This window comes from Protopterus annectens, chromosome 3.part1 (genome assembly GCF_019279795.1).
Source record: "Protopterus annectens isolate FY-2018-M chromosome 3.part1, PAN1.0, whole genome shotgun sequence".
Classification (NCBI taxonomy): Eukaryota; Metazoa; Chordata; order Ceratodontiformes; family Protopteridae; genus Protopterus; species Protopterus annectens.
The window spans coordinates 1,614,647,869-1,614,671,414 of record NC_056732.1 but is presented as its reverse complement, the minus strand read 5'-3'; the positions used below and the strand labels follow the sequence as shown (position 1 = coordinate 1,614,671,414).

The 23,546-nt window shown below is 39.3% G+C and overlaps 1 protein-coding gene across 3 annotated transcripts in view; it reads left to right on the top strand.

The window, feature by feature from the left end:
* The window catches only part of CALCR (calcitonin receptor), a 2,888,559-nt gene that overhangs the window by 2,486,169 nt on the left and 378,844 nt on the right, over window positions 1-23,546 (top strand). The gene's annotated exons all lie outside the window — the stretch shown is intronic.

Here is a 23,546-nt window from a genome sequence, read left to right as displayed (position 1 = left end):
ACGCACACACATACACACACCCAATTTTAAACTCTTAATATACAATAATAGTAATGTTGTCATTATATACCAGACCATAAAATATGTCAATACCAATATTCACTTTCTCAAAAATATAATTTAACCATTAACTTGACATCAAACTATCTTCATTAGATGTCAGTGTAGGTTACCTTACACATAAATGCATTCAACCATTTGATATTAATTGAATCATTTAATCTATACCACATGGTCACTGTTACAGTTGTAATATTCTGTTCTATTTAGATGTTTTCAGGGTCACAAAGAGGTGTTCATAATATATCTACACTGTTTGCAGTCTTACTATTCTAGTCTGAGCTATTATTACCTACTACTATATCTAACATCTTTCTTCATGTCACCATATTTTTTATAGGTGAATGTTGGTTATTTGTCTCTATGATATTCCAAATATTCAACATCTCATTGCACTAGTCTTAAGTTGTCTACTTCTTTCTCTAATTTCTTCAAAATTTCAACTCTGTGTGATATATATCATTGTGTGAAGTTAGTCTACTTAATCTTATCATTTGCCCTTTTATGACATGTGATTTTCACCATCAAAATATAGTGTCACATCTAAAAAATCTATTTCTTTCCCATATCACTGATTTTTAAATGTCAAGGAACTAGTTGTTTTATTCAAATCATTTACCATACTTTCAAATTCTGACCTTGTTAAAACCATTATGACATTTGAGAACAAATTGTATTGATTTTGGGACTTCCATGCTGATTTAGTGGCAAGATATAGTGTTAACTCTCCACCCCTTCTTCTTGATTAATTAGTATTTATCCTCCTGTAACTTCTTAAGACAAATTAATGTGACTATACCATTATTGTAATCAATTGATCAAAGGGATTAAAAAGTACTAGGGTCTCCTAGACTATATAGTCTCTATTAGTACTAGGAAATTTAACCTCCTTAATAATGTTTTTCAGTTTCCTGTTTGAACTCTATTAGAGGGTATGAAATTAAATCCCTTCTTTAACACATCTATACTGGAAACTGAAAGATTAAATTCACTCAAATTAATAACAGTCATGGAAAAATCATCAACAGTCTCAGAATGTCTCTTCACCACTTCTTCCTGTTCTTGCCTTTCTGTTTGCCCTTGTATTGGGTCGAATTGAACCACCTGGTAGTCTTTTTGATTTTGCCCTGGTTCATTTGAAAAGGGGCATTGTTGTTAGATGCTAAAACATCAGCAAAACTAGTACTAGGTGTGTTTCCATTGTTAATGTTTCCTTCATTAGTTTTGTTCTTATTTGTTTCCACTAATTGCTTTTCATTGGTATTATTACTGCTATTAGCCGTAGGAATTATGTTTTCACAGTTTCTTTCTCCATTAGTCACCCTCTCATTTGTTATTTCACCATCATTGTTAGGAGTAAATCTCTGATCACTTTCTTCTCTATTCGTTGTTTTATAACCATCAGAAACATTGTGATCAGTGATAGTACTAATATATGCCTCATTATTCATATAGGCATATATGTCTCTTCTCATTTTATTCTGCTTTCTAATTATTATTGTAGCCTTGTGCCTGTTAGACTTAACCTCTATACTATTGTATAGAGGTAAAAACTGGGAGAAACAGGTGTATTGTTTTACCCTTTCGTCTAACTTTCTTATCTCTTCAGTAATAGTTATCAGTTCTTTCTCATAGTGGTTTATGGTATAACACAATTCGGGAATTTGGCTGTCCTAAGACCTTGAGGAACAATGTTTGGTCCATTCCCCTGCCTAGGGTGCCAATTTACCATGATATGGCTATACCACTGCTAATGAAGACAGGCTTGTTGAACTTCAGAATTAAACTGAAAATGCATGCACTTGCTACAAGTTTAACAAGCAGCTTGCTACATCTAAAGCTGCAGCCCTGACAGAAAATGCATAATCACTATTAATTTCAGTAGACCACAAGAGTACTGAAATGCTTCAGCTAAAAAAAGCACAAGATTTAGAAACTGAATGCTGGTACTGAGGATGGTGCCCCAGACATCATTCATTAACCTTGTCCCTTACCTTAGAAAACCCTTTCTCAATAAAGCCACACTACTGTTCAGACAATCAAGGTGTAGGACATTATAAAAAAAAAGAATATGAACAATATTAGTTACAAAGAAATGAAATACCTTGGAATATCTTTATCACCTAATGTAGATTTGGAGTTGTTTGTTTTATTTTCTTGTATTAACAAGCTCTACAATAAAGATCACTATAAGTAAAAATAAAATCATCCAAGGCAAATTTTGAAAGAAAAGTCGCTAAGGACTCAAAAGACAATCATAAGGCCTTTTTTAGCTATGTTAGAAGTCAATGGTTAAATTATATTTTTGAGAAAGTGAATATTGGTATTGACATATTTTATGGTCTGGTATATAATGACAACATTACTATTATTGTATATTAAGAGTTTAAAATTGGGTGTGTGTATGTGTGTGTGTGAGTGTGTGTGTGTGTGTGTATGTTGGTGTATGACTGAGTGTGCATATACATATGTATTCACTATTGTACAAGTATTTAATTTTCATAATATTACAATTATGAATATTATTATTACTATTACTATTTTTTATATTTTAGTGTTATTAAGAAGCAGAGATTATTTAGAGAATTTTAAATTTAGTGTTAAACATTGATTATTGTGAGAGACAAACATTTACTTCGTTGTCCTTTCTGGCATCAAAAGTACGAGCCGTTTCAGTTGTGTTGTGTAGTTACCCGTTTTCTGGCTAGTCCGGATCTGCTATCTTCATGTATAATCCACCCATCTCTCTATCTCTCTATATATATGTATACTGTAACAGGCACATTGTTTTTATTATGTGAAAAGGGGCATCTAGCAGCATTACAGTGTGTTTGGAACTGAAGTTTAATCACAACTTGAAAGGATTATATACATAGTACAAGAGGGCATTGGTACTCAGCTTTGAGAAGTTTTTCTCTGCAGTTATTTGTAAGAGAAAACTGCAAAGCAGAAAAACAACAAGGCTTGCAAAACTTTACAAAACTGTAGTAAGTGCTTCTTTTAAGTACAAATATGCATATGTGAAACTGGTATAAGACTCTGCAAACTACTTGAGAAATTAAAACAAATGTAAGCTATTAATGAAATACAACAGATTTGTAATAGCTAAGTTTGGGGCAACAGAAATGAGGTTTGCTGTTAGCAAACCAGTTTGTACAGAGCTCCCGCTTGTTATGGATGAGCTAGTAGGTTATGATAGAGTTAAGTTAGTTAGGTGAGTAGTAGCTTGGAGGAAGTGAGGTAGAAGGTTAAGGAGAGGATGGGGATTATATAAAATAGAGCAGGAAGGATTAGGGACTCTTGTGGTGTAGTTTGGCAATACATCTGTGTCAGTACATCTGTTGTGCATATGTTGCATTAGACTATGCCCTAGTGACCAGAATTATAGGTTAGTACTAAGCTAACAGCCCTTGTGAGCCATTTTAAGCCTAGCCAGTTATCCCTTGTGAGACTCAAACCCTGCACCTTGTGTTTGTAAGGCAAACCCTTTAACCATTAGGCCACCCTCCCAACCCTAGAAGGTTTGTCACAATCAGGTAGTTTTAGTCACAACTAGTTAACTAAGCTGGCTTGTGGGGGACAAAGTAGGTCATTTTCTTACTTATTTTTCCTGTGGTATGGGTGGTGTGTCTTATAAAACTGTGTTCATTCAGCTTGGCTTTAGGTCATATTGTGGGTGATTCCGTGTGGCAAGGGATGGTGCTGGGGCTGGCAGTTTTTTTCTCCCAGAGGGCTTTGCGGCAGCTGACTGAATTTTTGTGCACAAAGTTTGGACAGTTGTGGTAACTGATGAAGCACTAGGTAAGGACATACCACTGATAAACTTATACTTTAGGTTACATCTTCATCAGCTATCTCCTGGTAACTCTGACCTTGTTATATGGTCAACAACAGGAATAGATGTAGTGAGGCCTATATATATATATATATATATATATATATATATATATATATATATATATATATATATATATATATATATATATATGTATATGTATATATATATATATATATATATATATATGTGTGTGTGTGTGTGTGTGTATACATATATATATATATATATATATATATATATACATATATATATATATATATATATATATATATATATATATATGTATATGTACACATATATATCCTTATGGGGCCCAATCGGATTACTAATATTTCAAAACTTAGAACATCATACGGCCGAAACCATATGATCAAAGTTTTGAAACTTCAAAACTAAAAATAAAAAAAAATAAATAAAAACATTTTTCAGGGTCAAACACACTGCCCCCTACCCCTGCTAATTAAATATACCAATTCCAAAATCAAACTGCAGTGAGGAAAATGGTATATATATATATATATATATATATATATATATATATATATATATATATATAGGGTCTATATTATAACATCAAAGTCTAACAACATTGAATGTTATAATATCAAACCCAGCAGAGTGAACACTGAAATAATGAAGCTGCAGAACACCAAATACTTTCCTAGCAAAAGTATTCAGTGGGCTGTTTCTGCAGCTTCGCTATTTCCTCAACTGTGGAGCGAAGGTTACGGACTGGGTTAAGGTAAGTGTGCTAATGAAGGTGGATGTGCGATTGGGCACGGGTTAGGTGAGTTAGGGTTAGGGCATGGGTCAGGTAAGTGTGCGATTGTTTGGACGTGAGGGTTAGGGTGGGGTTGGTGAGTTAGGGTTAGGGAGCGGGTAAGGTGAGTGTACGATAGTTAGGGACCTTAGGGTTAGGGTTGGGTTAAGGTATGTGGATAGCTAGTGGTGTGTGTCTGGTTCAGTGTAAGGTTTTGTGAAGTGTATGTGTGTGGATTATTTATTTTGGTGTGCTTGTGTTGTGTGTATGTTTCTCGGAACAGCAAATTTTTTACCTGGGAAAAAATTTGCTATTCTGACTGTTCTGTTTTCTGGTGTTTCGATTGAATGGGTTCGATATTATAACATTCGTAGTTGTAAGACATTGATGTTATAATATAGACATATAATATAGATATATGTATATATATATATATATATATATATATAGATATATGTATATATATTTAAAACACAAAATACCTTTTGGGCTTTGACTGTCCTCTCTGTCTTCATTCAGACATGGCAACACTTGTATGTATGTTTGCAGAAGAGGTTTCTAGTATTTCCTGAGTAGCTATTAAACTTTGAACTGAATATGATGAGGAGCAGCTTGTTTTTTATGTATAATGGAATTTAAATGTGAAACACAGACACACGTATATATACATGTGCATATAAATATATATATATATATATATATATATATATATATATATATATATATATATATATATATCACAGCAATCAGGATGTCTCCCTGATAGTCTAAGTGGCCATCAAGCAACCTTCCTAATTAGAAGTAGACCTCATCACATTAACCAACCCATCCTCACAGTCGTTCGCAATAAAAAGACCTTTATACCTACTAACTTCATAAATGCACTAAAAAGCTGCAATTGGACCCCCCTAAAACAGCTTCCTCTAGATGAAGCCATAAATTACTTGAACTATTCCTTCCTAAAAATCTTAAATCAGCATGCTCCTGCCCAAACCATAAGAATAAAAACAAATTATGCCCCATGGCTAACGTAAGATACCAAAATTACAATAAAAGAAAGAGATAAAGCTTGGACCCAGTATTCTAAAAACAAAAGTTCCAATCACAGACAAATATATTTAGAACTGCATAATAAGGCTAACAAACTAATTAAATTAGATAAAATCAACTACTACAAAACTGTGCAAGACAAACATGCTCACAACCCTAAAAAATTCTGAGCCATAACAAATTGTATAAAGCATCCAGGATAAGCTTCCACTCCAACCCCAGTGCTACCAAACAACCAGGACAACATTCCCACTCAATTTAACAAATTATTTTCCGAAACAGTTCAAACTCTTGCACAAACCCAAAACACCATTAGCTGCCCTTCCACAGCATGTTCCCCTACTTAACCAAATGCAAAACAAAATAATGATACATCCAGCTTTTCCCTACACCCTGTACCCACAAAAGTAATCCTTAAACTCCTAAAAAACTCAAACCAACCACACTAGCAGCTGACAACCTACCTGCAGACCTTCTTCAAATAGCTGCAGAAGCAATAGCCTATCCTCTACACATTCTCATAAATAGACCACTAGCAGAACACAAGGTACCCACCTTATGGAAAACATCACATATTATTCCACTACACAAAAGAGGTAAATCCTTAGAACTCACCAACTATTGCCCTATAGCAATCCTATCACCTTTATCAAAAATATTAGAAGGAGTTGTCCACTACAAGCTTCTGCATTACCTCCCAGAAAACGACCTACTTTCCAAATCTCAGCATGACTTTAGGCCCTCACACAGCACCAGCACAGCACTGCTATCATTCACTGATGTAGTTAACCACCATAGAAAAAAGGGACTATTTGTATCTTCCATATTCTTAGACTTATCAAAAGCCTTTGACATGGTAAACCACAGCTTTCTACTTCAAACTCTTTCTAACCTAAACTTAAGCTCCTCCTCTATATCTTGGTTCACTAGCTACTTATCAGAACGGCAGCAAGCTGTCCTTTGGCTAGACCAACTGTCCCCTTGTACTACCAGTATCCACAGGAGTCCCCCAAGGGTCTATCCTAGTCCCACTGCTGTTCTCACTTTTTACCAACCAAATCTCTTCCTTCCTCACCCACCACATATATCATACAATATGCAGATGACACAACCCTTATATCTGCTGCCCCCACCTTAACAGAACTCCAAACCCTAACCCAAAATAGCTTTACTCTAGCCAAAACATGGTTCACCAACATTAAACTTATTCTTAATCCCAAAAAAAACAAAACTAATTATTTTCAGTCCCGGGTGACCCCTCCCCTAAACAATAATTTTATTTTAACTCTAAGGACAACATCCAAATCACTCCTATTACCCCCACTAAACTGTTAGGTGTTGAGATAGACAATAACCTAAAATTTGACATCCATATAGCTCAAACCATCAAGAAAGTAAACAAAAAGGTAGGCTCCTCTACAGGAATAAAGAGTTTATGACCAAGCAAACCAAAGCAATCATCGCTAGGGCACATCTCTTATCCATCCTTCTCTATGCCTCCCCTGTCCTTACAAATCTCCACCAAAATGATCTAAGCAAAATGGAATCTTGTTACAACAAGATTGCCAAGTTTGCTACTGAAGCCTCTTACAGGTCATACCACTATCTTGCCCTTAAGCAGCGCAACTGGCTTGAACTGTCTTAAGTACTTCTACTCAATCAACTCTCAATAGCCCACAAGCTCTACTGCCTTCCAAAAAATACCCCAGCTCTCCTGCCTTCCAAAAAATACCCCAGCTCTCCAGCATCTAATCCAGCCACACACTTCAGTGAGAGCCTTGCAATCCAGTAGCCAAAACCTCATAAATGTCATTAAACATAAAAATGACACTGGTAAAGCTCTTTTTGCTAGCAATATTGCCAGGACCTGGAACTCACTACCAAACCAAATAACCGCTACCTCATCTGATACTCAATTCAAAAAGCTCCTGAAAACCCACTACATGAATAACTGGCTTTGCCCATGCTACTCCTCTGGTTAACTCTCACCAAGACACTCTTCTAATAATATAACGTAGGGACTACACCTTAAATTTTCCCTGGAAATTTTGATAAACATTTCCCCGAATAGCTAAATATTAGATAATTAACCATTACAAAAAAAAAAAAAAAAAGGTTGTTGCTGTCTTAATTCCTAATATTATGTTCTTTATTTTTCTTAATAACTTGTAAAACTGCACAGTATAGAAAGTGGACATTGCTATTGTATTGTCTAGATGTCTAGAGCTGTTTATATAGCCGTCTAGAGCTGTTTGTCTGTACAATTTTCCTTGTATGTAAGGTTCTTGGAGATTTACTCCATGGGCCTCCATTTGCTATGTGTTTATTAGATGTCTAGAGCTGTTTATGTATGTAAAATTTCCCTGTATGTAGTGTTCTTGGAGCTTTTCTCCCTGGGCCTCTGTTGAAAATGGATATGTGCCAAGTCAGACTCTCCCTGTTAACAAATGTAAAATAAAGTAAAAATAAAATAAATATATATAGATATACATACGCATACTGTATATATACATAATATTTTATTTAAAAAACTGAATGAGATGATATACTGCTGCCATGTGCAAGTAGGTTTCTCAAGTCAAGAGATCAGAGGATACTCTGCAGCCATAGGCAAGCTGTTGGACATTAAGAGGCCGTTGATGGTGTGGGTATTTATCTGGCCTTGGAACTTTGGCAGTTGCTTAAATTGGCTTTCTGCTTATAAGAGTGTTCTATTTGTGGTTTCAGTTTGATGTTCATTGGGAATATGGTAGAAGCCAAGTGCTGTGAAGGGGTAATCGGGGTATGTTTACTGTGTGAAGTCTTCATTGCTGCGAACAATTAACACAGAACACTTTTTGCTTGTGTTGTGAAGTTTTCAGGGCTTTAAACTTAACACAGAATAGTTTTCACTGCTGTCCAGTATATTTGATAGAGCAGGGTTGCAGGTTAGCAAGTTAAAAGCATTGTGGTGATTATGCCTTCTCATTGTCCTGGCCTTTATCAGGTTGCTTTGTTAAGTAAAGACAGTGATTAATGTTCATAGGTTCATGGGTAGGTAATAGGCTATCTGCCCAATGGCATTTATAAGCCTAGATGGAATGTGTTGGCTTTCGCCGCCCCCTTAGATTAGTTCCCTGTGCCTCTGTCCAGGAGAGCCATTGAAGTGATCCCTGGGGTAAACTTTCTGTTTCCCATCCACTCATCAAGGTTTCTCTTAAAGAGGGTTAGCGAGGAGCTCTGCTTAATGTAGATTGGAATCTTGTTCCAGAGCATGGGAAGTCTCTGGGACAGGAATCTGTCCCTCCAGCACGTTCTATTTATTGTTGTGGTGAGGTTTAGATCCCTGGAGCATGTGGCTCGAGGGGATATGGTTTTCTTTAGGTGGAGCATGTCCATCAATTCTGGGTTGGACATGGCCTTGTATGTCAGGCAGAGATCACCTCTGAGTAGGCGGTATGCAACCGAGTACAGCTGGAGTTTCTTCAGTTGAGCTACATAGTGCATCTGTTTGAGGCCAGTGATCTTCTTTGTGAGGTACTTCTGTGGTCTTTCCAGTTGTTGCAGGTGTCTTGTAAGGTACATCCCAAATGGGGCATTGTACTCTATGATGGGTCTGATGAGTGATGCATAGAGGGGCCCAATGACTTCATTCGATCTGGATGCAAACCCTTTTGTGATTAGGTGGGCCACATAGAAGGATTTTCTAACCACTTTGGCAATGTGATTATCAAAGGAGAGGTTACTATCTACTTGGGTCCCCAGATCCTTTATTACGTCTTCCGTATTTAAGGGGCTACCACATATGTGGTAGTTTGTGGGTACTTTGTTTTTTCCAAAGGGGATGACTATGCACTTTTTGGCATTTAGCTTGAGGCCATGGTTTTGACACCAGGTGTCTGTCTCAGTGAGACCCTTTTGGAGAATGTCTCTGTCAGCCGGAGAGTCAATTATAGACCCTAGTTTGCAGTCGTCTGTGAACCTGGTCAGCCATAGTCCTCCTGTGCTTGCCTGTACCTCTGAGAAGTATATGCTGAACAGGAGAGATCCTAGGACTGTGCCCTGAGGAACACCACTTGTAACCGGTTTAGAGTCAGATCTAGCTCCCGCAACTCTTACCATGTGGGTTCGGTCCATGAACCAGTTGGCAACCCATCTCGTGATGTAGGGGTTTATGTTCAGGCTGGTGAGCTTGTCTATAATACCTGAGTGGGGAATGGTGTCGAAGGCCTTTGCAAGGTCTAGGTAGGCTGTGTGGACCACCTTTCCCTCATCTATAGCCTTGGTAACTGTCTCAAAGAAGTGCACCAGGTTTAAGGGGCATGATCTGCCCTTAACAAAGCCAAACTGGGTAGGCTCCAGTGTTTGGAGGTTTCCAATGTCTCTGTTAATGAGATCCATGATGATGCACTCCATAGCTTTGCAAAACAAGCTAGTCAGGCTTATAGGGTGATAGTTCTCGGGGTCGATTGTGGCTCCACCTTTGTGGAGTGGAATAACCATTACTGTGCGCCACTCTGTGGGCACGTAGCCTGTGGAGAGGTTGAGTTTAAATAGTGTGTTTAGGTGAGGGGGTTAGTTTATCTTTGAGCTTGTGTAGGACGCAGCCTGGAACACCGTCCAGTCCCATTGATGCTGTGTTTTTGGCTTTGAAGAGGGCTGTTTTAACCTGAGTGTCTGTGATTTCAGGTGCACTACATTCTTCTGGTATAGTTATGGGCCCTTTTGGGGGTGAAAGGGGATGAAGTTTACAATGAACCTGTCTGCCAGGATGTTGGCTATACTGGTCAGTTCAGTGTATTTTGTGCCATTCTGCACTAACTCTGAGCAGATCTGAGAATTGCCACTTAGATTCTTGACATAGCATGGCAATTTTTCTTTCAAAGCTAGCCTTGGCTGATTTTATGAGGGAACATAGTTTCTTGATGATACTGATCAGGGATGTCTTCCCTTCTTGGGATTTTACTCTTTTCTGTACTAGTTTCCTCCTTCTATTGTATAGCTTGTTTATGGCAGGGGTCCACCAGACTGGTTTCCTTTTCTTGGAGGATTGAGTCTTGGTTTTGTTTGGGATAGCACGATCCATGCATTCTTGTAGGTGCCCGTAGAGTGCATTAGTAAAGGATTTTGCAGCTTGGACAACATTATCCTTTAGCATGGGGGCTTTGAAACTTCCCACCTCTGTCTTAAGTAATGTGAAGTTTGTTTTTGAAAAGTTTTTCATGGTGGTTTCTTTGACCGGGGTGGTGGTGGTGGAATGTGGATATCTAGAGTGATTAGTTTATGGTCAGATCTAACCAGCGAGGGGTTAACCTCTGGTGTGGAACACAGGTTACCCATGTTGGTGATGACCAGTTCCAATATGTTGTCACCCCTGTTGGGGGTGTGGACCAGTTGATCCAGGGCATTTGAGTTTAGAAATTCTAGGAAATGTTGGGCAAGGGAGTTTGTACTTGAGTAGTTCTCCCAGTTAATGTTTGGGTAATTGAAATCACCCAATATCGGGGTGTTTGGTAGGACCTTTATGTTTCCCAGTGTTTACAGAAATGCGGAGTGGGGGTCCTAGGACATGGTGGGTGATCTGTAGCAAGCTGTAATTTGATTAGCAGTTTTTCCCAGTGTTAGTTGCGCATGGATGATCTCTGAAGCATCACGCTGTGCCACTGACCTGGAGGTGTGGGTATCCTTGATGAATATGGATACTCCCCCGCCTTTTGTATTTTGGCCCGGGTTTTGTGGCCAAAATGTATTTTATAAGTTGTAGCCTGGTAATGCTGGGGTGCTCTCTGGAGCCTTAAACCAGGTTTCTATTACTGCACATATATCAATTTTCTCCATACTGAGGAGTGCCTCAAGTGTGTGCATTTTGAGGTTTAGACTTCTGGCATTGAGTAGCATTACCCCCAGTTTTTTGTTACTTGTGCTATTTACAGTGGTGGGTTTGTCTTTTGAGCCTTGCCTAAAAAAGGCACTATGGGGGTGGCAAGAGCCTTGGCCAGAATTTGAAAGCCTAAGGGTGACAGGTGCAAGCCATCTCAAGTGAAGCAGCGTGGCTTGTCGAGCATGTCCTCCCAGGCTGACAGACACTGGATCTCCTTTGAATGTCACCAGAAGCATAACCAATTATTGAAATTGATAATTTTTTTCTCTATACCGTGGTATCATTCTTGGTGAGGGCAGAATGCTACTCAGGATTAGGGTCATACCGGCCTGGGCTACGTGATGAGAGAGCTCCTCCATGTCTCTTTTCATGTACTTCAGGGAGGTATGGCTCAGGCATTCACACCAATATGGACAATGACAGAGTCATATTTGTACTTGTTCTGGAGTGACCTGTGTGCTTATGTTATGTGGCGGATCCTGGCACCCAACAGGCAGTTAAAAGTAACCTTCTCCTTGTTCAGCCTAGTGAGTGGGACATCAGTGTGCCTGACTATAGAGTTATCTATTACTAGTGTGTTGGGTATGTTATTTTGCCTTAAGGGCTGTGATTGTGTGGCACACTGGTTTTGTAAAGTATGTGTTTCATGGTTTGTGCTGGGGTATGGAGGTTGCTTGGATGTCTGCTTTGGAGGTCTCTGTTGCTTCTGCAGATTTTTATTTAGAGCCTCCGTGTATGTTTTTGTGTATTTATGTATGTTTTTTGCCAGTGCTGCTTTCATAGGTCTATGTGAGACTGGTGGTGTGATGCAAGTAATTCCCTTCTCCTCTTGACTGCCTGGTCTAGTCTTGGGTTGAGAGAGCTTAGCCTCCAGTTTGGCTGAATAATGGCATCTTTCATATGTATTAGTGTTTGGTGGAAGAAGGAGAGGGTTGTCTGTGTACATGAGGCAATTGTAAAATTGCCTCAAAATGCCCTGATTCACCAGTTGGACCAGAGAGTACACCTGAAACTGCTCTTTGGACATGCCTGGATAGGTACAGTGAACTTTATTACTGATTGGCTGGTAAGGTCGAATAGAGAGCCTTGTCCTTCTCTACAGTATGGGGGGTTAGGGTCTAGTGCTAAGGTTTATTAGTGCTTGCTATGAGTTTTGAGCAAGTGCCGGTATGAGAAGTGAATGGTTTGAGTGCTTAAGTTGAAAGTTTGTCTAGTTCCAAGGGAAAAATTGAAGAGCAGACTTTGTGGAGCCGGGAATACTTATCATCATCATCTTCTTTTGGCTGTTCCCATTAGGGGTCGCCACAGCAGATCACCTGTTAAAATTTCTTCCTGTCCTCTGCATCTTGCTCTGTTGCACCAACCACCTGCATGTTCTATCTCACCACATCCATAAACCTTATCTTAGGCCTTCCTCTTTTCCTGTTACCTGGTAGCTTCATCCTTAGCATCTTTTTCCCAGTACACTCAGCATCCCTCCTCAGCACATGTCCAAACCAATGGAGCTAGGAATAGTTATACCCTAGCTAAATGGCACTGCCCAACGTGAAAAACTGTGCAAATGCGGGTTTTATAGCAGGGAAATGAAATAGATAGAAATTAGCCCAAAATGGCCAATAAACTACTAATTTCTGGGCTGAAACCACTCCTCTAGGGACAGATAGGATGCTCAAAGCTCCCTCTCTCACAGTGAACAGAGAATCTTCCTTCTATCCAAGTAAGGTATGGGCAAACACAAAAACGTGTAACATAGCCCTGAATTCAGCATTAACCCAAAAACTGGATTATACTAGCTTAGAAAGGCAGGAAAACAAGTATATATATTTTGTTTTTTTCAGAAAATAAAGCAGATACAATAAAAAAAAACGTTTAAATGCACAGAAATGGTTATCACACTTGAGTGTGTAGCCTACAACAGATAAACAGGTAATTGAAAAACAAAAATGACTTTGTTAAAGTGCAGGCAGTAAAAAAGTACAACATGTTGCTGAAACAAGCTTTTTAAATCACAGAAACTCTAGAAAAATTGGCATTTTGGGCAGAATTAGCTAAAGGCAGCAAGAAAATGCAGAAAAATGATACTTAATCACTCCAAAGTCTCTCTTTTGTCTCTCTGTTGCTGTAGAACTCTGCAGGGCACCAGGCAGGAGCTTGCTGAACTGTATACTAGCAGAAAAACCTTGCAAATGTGGGTTTTATTGCTGGGAAATGAAAGAGAGAGAAATTATCCCAAAATGGCCAATAAACTACTAATTTCTGGGCTGAAACCACTCCTCCAGGGACAGATAGGCTGCTCAAAGCTCCCTTTGTCACAGTGAACAGAGAAACTTCCTTCTATCCAAGTAAGGTATGGGCAAACACAGAAACTTGTAACACAGCCCTGAATTCAGCACTAACCTGAAAACTGCACTATACTAGCTTAGAAAGGTGGGAAAACAAGTATATATTTTTTTGTTTGTTTTTTTTTTCAGAAAATAAAGCAGATACAATCAAAAAAACACTTTAAATGCACAGAAATGGCTATCACAGTTAAACAGGTTAAAGAGGTTCTTTCTTTACCTTACGCACTATATATTAATACACACGTTTGTATTTTGCCAATGTTGCATGTTACTACTATTAATATTTTAAAAGGCTCATATTTTTCCTTTGTTGACTCTTGAGTTGTTTTGATTCTCATGAAATTTACTTGTATCCTTCAATAGGGAAGTTACAATTGGGATGGGGGTTAAGTTTTCTTTAATAAGCATAAGGAAGTGAATGGATTCTGATTTGAATTTTATGGTCTGCATATCTGGAAATATATATTTATATGTATATATATATATATATATATATATATATATATATATATATATGTTGATTCACTTTACAAGCTCGAAATACTGAAATATCGAAATTCAATATTTCGAGCCCATAAAGTAGAATCCTGAAAAGAGCGAAACCTCAGAAGTGCGAAATATATATATAGATTCACTTTACAAGCTTGAAATACTGAAATATCGATATTCAGTATTTCGAGCCCATAAAGTAGAATCCTGAAAAGAGCGAAACCTCAGAAGTGCGAAATTCAAAACCTCGAATACCAGAGGTTTTGAATTTCATGCTTCTGAAGTTTAGCTGTGGTTATGGATTCAGGTAAGTGTGTATGTGCTAAGGGTTTTGGGTAGGGGCTGTGGTGTGTATTAGCGTGTTTTGTTGCTGTGATGTGTGTGTGCGAGGAGAATGTAGCTTGTGTGGTGGTGTTTTGTGTGTGTTTGTATGCAGTGCGACCTCGGAGTTAGAATATTTAAGTAGGGGGTGTGTGGGGTGGTGATACTTCCCACATGGGGGATGCAGGGAGGGTTGCCCCCCTGCTTTTATGTAGTAGAGAGCTTGTGTTTGTGTGTGTGGAGTAGAAGTGTGAAATTCAAAATCTGCGGTGTGCGAGATTTTAAATTTCATGCTTCTGAGTTTTCGTTGTTTTAAGGTTTCAACTTTATAGCCTCGAAATACTGAATTTCGACATTTCAGTACTTTGAGGATGTAAAGTGAATCCAGATATATGTATATATATATATATATATATATATATATATATATATATATATATATATATATATATATATTCAAGACACAACCCCACTCTGGAAAGCAAGACAGGTGATGATATATATATATGAAGAAGGTAAACAGGGACTGCCTTGCTGAGGGTAGGTAGCGGTAATTTTGTACATGCTACTATAGTACAGCTTTGTATAGGCTATCCATGTTCATTAAAACTGAAGTGAGGATGCCACTGGAGTGTGGCTGTTTCCTATTATTATCTGTGGTACTCTGCTTCTTATCAGTAATAAGGAGACGCGAGGTGACTGGACATTTGCATTATATTTTACTTCTGTTTAGCAAGATGAAGGGGTGCAATAGAGTTTTTCTTGGCTATGTCTAACATGACAATATAAAATGACTTACACTGGAGTAAACTCTAATACAAAAAAAAATAGCAGCAGCTTTCCTTTAATGACACATACGCAATTCACTTCTAACGCCTCTACTAAAAAGCCTTCAAAGGAAGTGACATCATAGCACACTTACACATAATATATACGTGATCAATCAACTACTATTGAACGTAATTTACTAAACTAAAAACAAAACAAATTTCCAATTCATTTATTTGTTTAAACTTTTAGGGGGCAGTATCCTATACTTTAAAATACATGTATTTTCTTTATGCAATAGCCTACATTTAATTAAATACTGTTCTCCTGGCTATATTTAAATTATATTTAGGAACATGAATGGGTAACACTAGGGTTTTGCTTGGCTACGTGTTACATGATGTTCTGCTGTTTTGCAGGATGGTGGATGTTGGGGCCATGAAGGATCGTTGAGCCAATATCACTGACTCATACCTTTGACAGTTAAGGAGAAGATTTAGTGAAGAGGTTAGGTAGGCACAGGGCTAGAATTTGGGACATTTGGGTCCTGAGTTTCATTTATTTCATGGCAGTAATATTGGAGAAGGATACTTCATGACACCTACTGGTACTAGGTTATTTTATCACAATTAAGGAGGCTGAGAGGCAGCAATGCCTGGTTATAACATGACCAGCAGTTTAGGAAACTTAAAGCATTTGATAAGCAGTCAAACATTCAGAGCCAGGCCTTACTGAGAGTCCTCCAGGTGATGCAGATCAGGGTCACAAGAGTCAGAGGAAAAGTAAGGCTGACAGTTATCCAGGAATTCAGGAGTCACCCAAGAGCAAAAGTATGTGGACATGTACATGGGAGCCTGATGAGTCCACAGTTGTTGCAGAACAGCACATCCTTTAAAGCCTGATTAGTCCACTGCAGTGCCAGTGATGGCTTCAAGTAGTCATGATGCTACGGTATTGGGTTTGGAAGTGTTTGAGTTTGAGGAGGATGCCAGGTTAGATAGATTTTTGCACAATTTGAGTGCAAGAGATAGGGCTTGGTTGCAACTGTTGATAGGATCTGCTGCTGGGGTTCACATGGGGACATGATCTTTGAGGCATATGATGTAGGTACTGATGTAGGCCCACCCATGGGCAAGTCACTGATGTTGTCAGGGCCATTGCACCTGTAGTCTTCCCAGGCTCAGAATGTGCCAACAGACACAATGGGGTATCCAAGCATTGTTGCTAAAGAGTCAGGTTTTAATGCTTCATATACGCTTGACTGTTACAGAGGAGATTTAGTGGGGAAGGTATGTGCACTTGTTTGAGCTACCGAATATGGATGTCACTTAGTGTTTAGATGAGGCAGAATCACTCCCAGGGCTAAGGATATGGCTGCTGCATTAGCAGTTTGAGAAAGAAGAGGGTAATTAAGTAAAGGGCTAGATCTTGGAATAGTTGGGTCCTAAGTTTCATCTATTTCATGGCAGTAATATTGGAATAAGATGCTTCCCAATGCCTACTGCTACTAGGTTATTTTATCACAATTAAGGAGGCTCTGATGCTGAGAAGGGGCAATGCCTGGTTATGGTATGACCTGCACTTTAGGAACAGTTGATAAGTCATTGAGATGGTAAACAAAACACTCTGATACCGGGCTTGGCAGTATGCTAGATAGACCAAAGAATCTGCCATATTATGTGGTAGATGGAAATTATGTTAAAATGGGAATCTGCTGATCTTTTAGTACTGGAAAATGTTCATGGACTAATTGGCAGTTTGTATATTCTTGCTGAGTTTGTGGAAGGTTGTATGCTGTGATGTCTTGTTGGCACAAAAGAAAATATCAGCTATACCAGTGAACCTGGGAGTGGCAGAACTGGAGGGATGGGAGTCCCTGCTGGATGGTGCAGAGCAAACTTTCATGGTTTCTGGAGATCTGCTGCCCTTTTGAGTGCAAGTGGGCAGGTTATCCCATCCATTCCCCTTTTAAGGTGGGGATACTCATATTTTTGTTGGCACATAATCTTAATAAGGAGGAGGCACCGGAGTTAGTTAGAGGTTTTACAGCAGGTTGTGGTTTAAGATCTCAAGCTGATGGTAGCTCAGTTATTCCCAAATATTTGAACTCTGTCGATACCAGAGAAGAGGTACCAGCAGCTATCCACTGAAAGGAGGTAGCAACAGGAAGGGTTATAGGTCCTTCTGATGTTCCCCATTTACCTAGTATCATGTTTCTCCACTAGGTCTGGTGCACACGAATATGGAGTGAGAGTGATTTTTGTTTAATTCATCAATTGTCTTTCCTGAGGGTGGCTCAATTAACTATCACATAAATAGGGAGGAAGCTAAGGTACAGTATACATTACATTACTGACCCTTGATTAGTTAAGCTGGATACTGAGGCTGTTTTTTGTTTGTTGCCCATCAAACAAGAATACTGTCCGAGGCTGGGCATGTGTTTAGTGGGTAAATGTTATTTTGATACAGCTAAACCAATGAGGTGTGCAGTAGCATGCAGAACTTTTGAAAAACTTAGCACAGCTTTGCAATGGTTGTGGCAACAATGTGCCTCAGGGTAGCAGGCAGTCCATTATCTAGATGATTTTTTTGTTGACTGGGGATGAACAGCTGGAATCTAGTAAAGCTAAGCAAATATTTACAGATTTGTGTACTGAGATGTGGGTACAATTAGCTCAGGATTTGATCGAAGGCCCTTTAATATGGTTGAATTTTTCTGGGATTGGAAGTTGATGCAGAGAGAGAGAGAGGTTTATTTTTTTTTACCTGTGAATAAGGTTGGCAGGTTGAGAGGGCACCTTATGTTAATGAAGAAGAGTAATTGTGAGAGTAGTTATGGAATTGCTGGGTTTGTTAAATTTTGCCTGTAGAGCTGTTGGCCCAGGTAGGGCTTTTAATAAGGTTTTGGCCAGTCTAATGAGAGGGAGTCAGTGTATGCACCACTGGTTGCAGCTGCAAACACGGTTAAGCAGTATGTTGATGTTTGCTTAAGGTTCCTTGAGGGTTTTAATGGTATTTCATTTTGGCAGGATGACTGGGTGGCACCAGATGAGTTACGTTTATGGACAAATGCATCTGGAAATGTGAGGATGATGGCAATTTAAATAAAAATCAGTATTCTTCTACAGAATGACCATGGTACTGGCCAGATGAGTGGGAGAAGGATATGGCCTTCTTGGAGTTGATGCCCATCTGGGCAGCACTGATAGTATGGTAGCATCACTTAAGGAGGCAGTGGTGTGAGTGCTGGTCAAAAAAGTCTGCTCGATCTCTTACTGTAACTGTTGTTGCAGAAATTAGTTTTGCTCTTGGTGAATATTAATTTGTCATTTTCTGTTCAGCACACGCCAGACAAACTGAATATTTTGGCTAACGGTCTGTCTCATTTTCAGTTAGCCAGGTTTCCTTGAATGGTTCCCAAAGTGATGTTTCATTAATTGTCAGCCCAGACAAAGAGTGGAAGATTGACAATCTGTAGTGGGATGGCTACTTTCAAAGTCTTTGTCTAGCTCTACAAGAAGCACTTATAGTTCAGCTATCTCAGCTTTTATTGCTTTTAGGCATCAGTTTCACATACAGCACAAGGGTTTGTCTGTTCAATTAGTTTATCAATATTTGGTGTATAGATGGAGATTGGGAGAAAAATGGTCCACACCTTGAGGGTGCATTTGACAGTTCTTTTGGCAGTGACTTGGCTTTTAGGTTTGCAGGATGATACCAAGCACTGGTTAGTTTTGCAAAGTTTAAAAGGGTAGGAGAGAATGAAGGCTGCTACATGTGATAAAACATTTCAGCTAAGTAAGATGTTTTAAGGGTATTGTTGGCAGGTTTTTGTTTAGTTATACCTGCTTGAAGAGATTATGTTTTGTGGTTCCTGTTGGTTGTCTTTATGTATGTAGGGGCATTTACATTTAGTGAATCAGTGAGTTTATTTTGGCATGTCTATATTACTGTGACAGCAGTTATAGTTGGATACGTTAGTCTAAGTCTGATCGGGGGACCAACACCAGTAGGTTGTGCTTCCAGCCTGTCGAGAGAAGTTATTATGTCCAGAGAGATGGTTGATACTGTGGTCAGACTTGTGAGTTTGTAAAGAAGGGAGTTTGGTTTCCAGAATACTTTTGGTTAGGCAGTTACAGTCAAGCAGTTTATTCATATGGTTCACAGAGCTTTGGTGTATCAAGGGATAAAGGCAGATCATTTTTCTACTCATTCATTTCAGATTAGGTGTGCATCTGACATGGCCTTAGAGTGAGAGATCATCAGCTGAAGTCATTAAAAGGGCAAGACAGTGGGCACCCGATGCATCTTAGCTTATGTGAGATACATTTGATTAGACCGACTGGCCAGTTTGTTTAGTAAGTGTTCTGCTTGTTTTTCAGAGCACAGCAATATTGTCATTATCTGACATGTTTTTATTGTCTGGACAGCAAAAACAGTGAATATTTGTCATGGCCTTAGAGAAACAGCTCATCAGCTGAAGTCATTAATTAAGACTTGTCTTCATGGCAACATATCAAGACGGGAACCACTTAAATTGACAGTGATTTGGAAGGGTTACAGAGGTATGAGATGGCAATATCTAGTTGAGAAGCTGATGTCTGATTGTTTGCATGACAGCAAAGTTAAGTATTAATTCATTTAAGAGTGAATGATTTGGGGGTCATCTCAAAGAGATGATTACAGATGATTTGAGATTCGATGTTGCTAAAGCAATGGTTTCCTGAGTTTTTGTTTGTTTGATTGGAGATCATTCCTAGTTTATTCTGGAGACAGGCTAGAAGTTACAGAAACAGTGATGTGGCCAGGAGCTTCAAGAATTATTGGGTTTCATGAGTAGCGTAAACATCGGATTTGAAGACTCTGCCTCATTGAGAGTTTGCAGATATGGACCTTTCCTGGTATTGGTCAGTCAGCATCCATTTGAGTGAGGTAGGGACTGACTCTTTTAATGTCAACATCTCCATATTTTTTAAGGATGTGAATAGCGGTTTGGAAACCTAGCTCTCAGGGGAAGAAAAATGCTTAGTGTTTTTAAAGCTTAGCACACAGAAAGAAAAGGGGGATCAGCATGTGAAGGCAGCCTTGTGAACTTTAGATGAGTCTGTAATGCAGACACCTCTGTTTCCCTTTCTTTGTAGGATGCTTATGATATAATTAAAGTGAGAAGTGTCATGCTATGCAGACTGGCATAGATTGTTATGAGAGGTTGTTTGATGTTGCTGTTCTACTCAGTGGTGAGTGGTTCAGTGTTGCCTTTCATGTGTCTCTGCTGGTTATTGTGGTTATTGTGTTCAGGAAAGCATGCTGTTTATATTGGGTACCTATCAGTTGATCGAGTTTTCAGATACTTAACTACATATGGTCGAGACCATATGATTGAGTTTTTGAAAACTCAAAGCTTTGGAATGGAGATCACAGTAGAGCGAGGATCAGTAACTTTACCCTTTCCCTCACTGTAGTGAAATCTCAGAGATGGTATATATAATTTTCAGGGGGTATGGGGCCTCCACACATGGGGGTGCAGAGGAGCTTGCCCCCTGAAAAAATGTAAAAAGGTAGATTTTTGTGGGGTTCTTTTCAGAAACTCGATCATATGGTCTCTTCAATATTTTTTTTTTTGCGTTTCCGGAAAGTTGTTCATCTGACATAGACCCATTTATATTTGCTGTTGCAACAAGTTATGCTGTAAGTTTATTTGCTGCTTGACATTTGGAATAAACTGGTCACACTGGCTTCCCTGGAATCATTATTTGTGTATTTGAGTATTTGTACAAATGAGGTTTGCTGTTAGCAGATCCATTTGTACAGCGCTCCTACTGTGCAGTTGATCTTCTAGTAATTTAGCATAGGGTTAAGTTAATTAGATAAGTAGTAGTTTGGGAGGAAGTGAGGTAGAAGTTTTAGGAGGGGTTGGGGGATTATATAAGCTTGAGCAGGAAAGAGAATAGGGTCCCTTTTGGTGTAGGTTGGCAATAATCTGCTCTCCCCCTGCCCTCCTTGTTTAGATGGCAAGGCTTTTGCAGACTCCGCTGTTCACCCTTTCTTTGTGGAGTGGTTATGATATAATTCGAGTAGGTGGTTGCACGCTACACAGGCTGACATGAACTGTTACAGTGAGAGGTTGTCTGCCAATCTACTCAGTAGTGAGTGGTTCAGTGCTACCTTTCATGTGTCTCTGCAGGTTATTATGTCATTGTGTACAAAAACTTATGCTGTGTTTATTTATTTAGTTGCTGTTTCAACAGGTTATGCAGTATGTTTAATTACTGCTTGGAATTTTGAATAAACTGGTCACACTGACTTCCTTAGCAGGAGTATACATACAATGTATGTGCTTTGCATTAAAGTACTTTTAACTGAACAGGGAAAAGGATGTTTTACAGACGTTGTATAATTCTGCACAGTGAAAACATATCTGAGAATAATGCTAAGAATAAAAGTGTATTTCAGACTGATAGTGTAAAGTTAAAGTACATTGTTGCAAAGCAGGGTATGTAAAGGCAGTCATGAAAGCACAGAGTGCAGTAACTACTCAAAAATAGTAGGAGAGTATTTTCATAAGTTCATAGGTTGGTACTAGGCTATCGGCCCTATGGCCTATACAAGCCTAGCCATAGCAATTCCCTGGCTATTACTTCCCTGGTCCCCTGTGTACAGGGTGATTGATGGGATCCCTGAGGTGAATTTCCTATCTCCCATCCAATCATCAAGGTTCTTTTTGAAGAGGGTCAAATAGGCGCTCAGCTTGAGATGTATGGGCAGTCTATTCCAGAGTATGGGGAGTGTCTGGGTCAGGAACCTATCCCTCCAGCATGTTTTGTTCATTGTGATGACCAGGTTTAGATCCCTGGAGTGTGTGGCTTTGAGGGATTGGTATTTCTTTAAGGGTAGCATGTCCAACAGCTCCAGGTTTGACATGGCCTTGTATGTTAAGCAGAGATCACCTCTGAGCAGGCGATATGCGGCAGAGTATAGCTAGAGTTTTTTTAGATGGTCAGCATATGGCATCTGCTTTAGGCTTGTGATTCTTTAAGTGAGGTATTTCTGTGGCCTTTCCAGTTGTTGCAGATGTCTTGTGAGGTACATACCAAATGGGGCATTGTACTCTATAATGGGTCTTATGAGGGATGAGTAGAGTGGGACAATGACCTCCTTTTTTCTGGATGAAAAGCCCTTAATGATGAGGTGTGCCACATAGAAGGATATCCTGACTGTTGTGGCAAAGTTGTTATCAAAGGTGAGACCACTCTCCACTTGTGTCCCTAAGTCCCTTATCACACTTTCGATGTTTAGTCTACTGCCACTTATGTGGTAATTCATGGGTACATGGTTTTTCCCAAAGTGGATAACTATACATTTCTTGGCATTGATTTTGAGCCCATGGCTCTGGCACCAAGCATCTGTTTCTGTAAGGCCCTTTTGTAGAATATCCACATCATTTGAGGATTCAATAATGGCTCCCAGTTTGCAGTCATCTGCGAACTTTGTTAGCCAGAGTCCCTTAGTGCTGGCCTGTACTTTAGAGAAGTAGATGCCAAACAAGAGCGGTCCCAGGACTGAACCCTGAGGTACTCCGCTTGTCACTTGTATGGAGCTGGACTTTTAGTCAGCTACTTTTTCTGTGTGGGTTCTGTCAGTAAGCCAGTTGGCAACCCATCGAATGATGGAGGGATTGATGCCCAGCTTAGTAAGTTTATCTATGATTCCAGAGTGGGGGATGGTGTCGAAGGCCTTGGCAAGGTCCAGATAGGCTGTGTGGACCACCTTGCCCTCATCCACGGCTCTGGATACTGATTCGAAGAAGTGAATCAGGTTGAGGAGACAAGATCGGCCCATTACAAAATCAAACTGGGTGGGGGCAGTGTTGGAAGGTTGCCAGTGTATTTGTTTATAAGTTCCATGATAAAGCGCTCCATGGCTTTGCAGATCAGGCTTGTCAGACTGATGGGACGATAGTTCCCAGGATCCAAGGTGGATCCCCCCTTGTGGAGTGGGATAACTGTAGCTGTGTGCCACTCATTGGGCATGAAGCCTGAGGTGAGGCTATGATTAAAC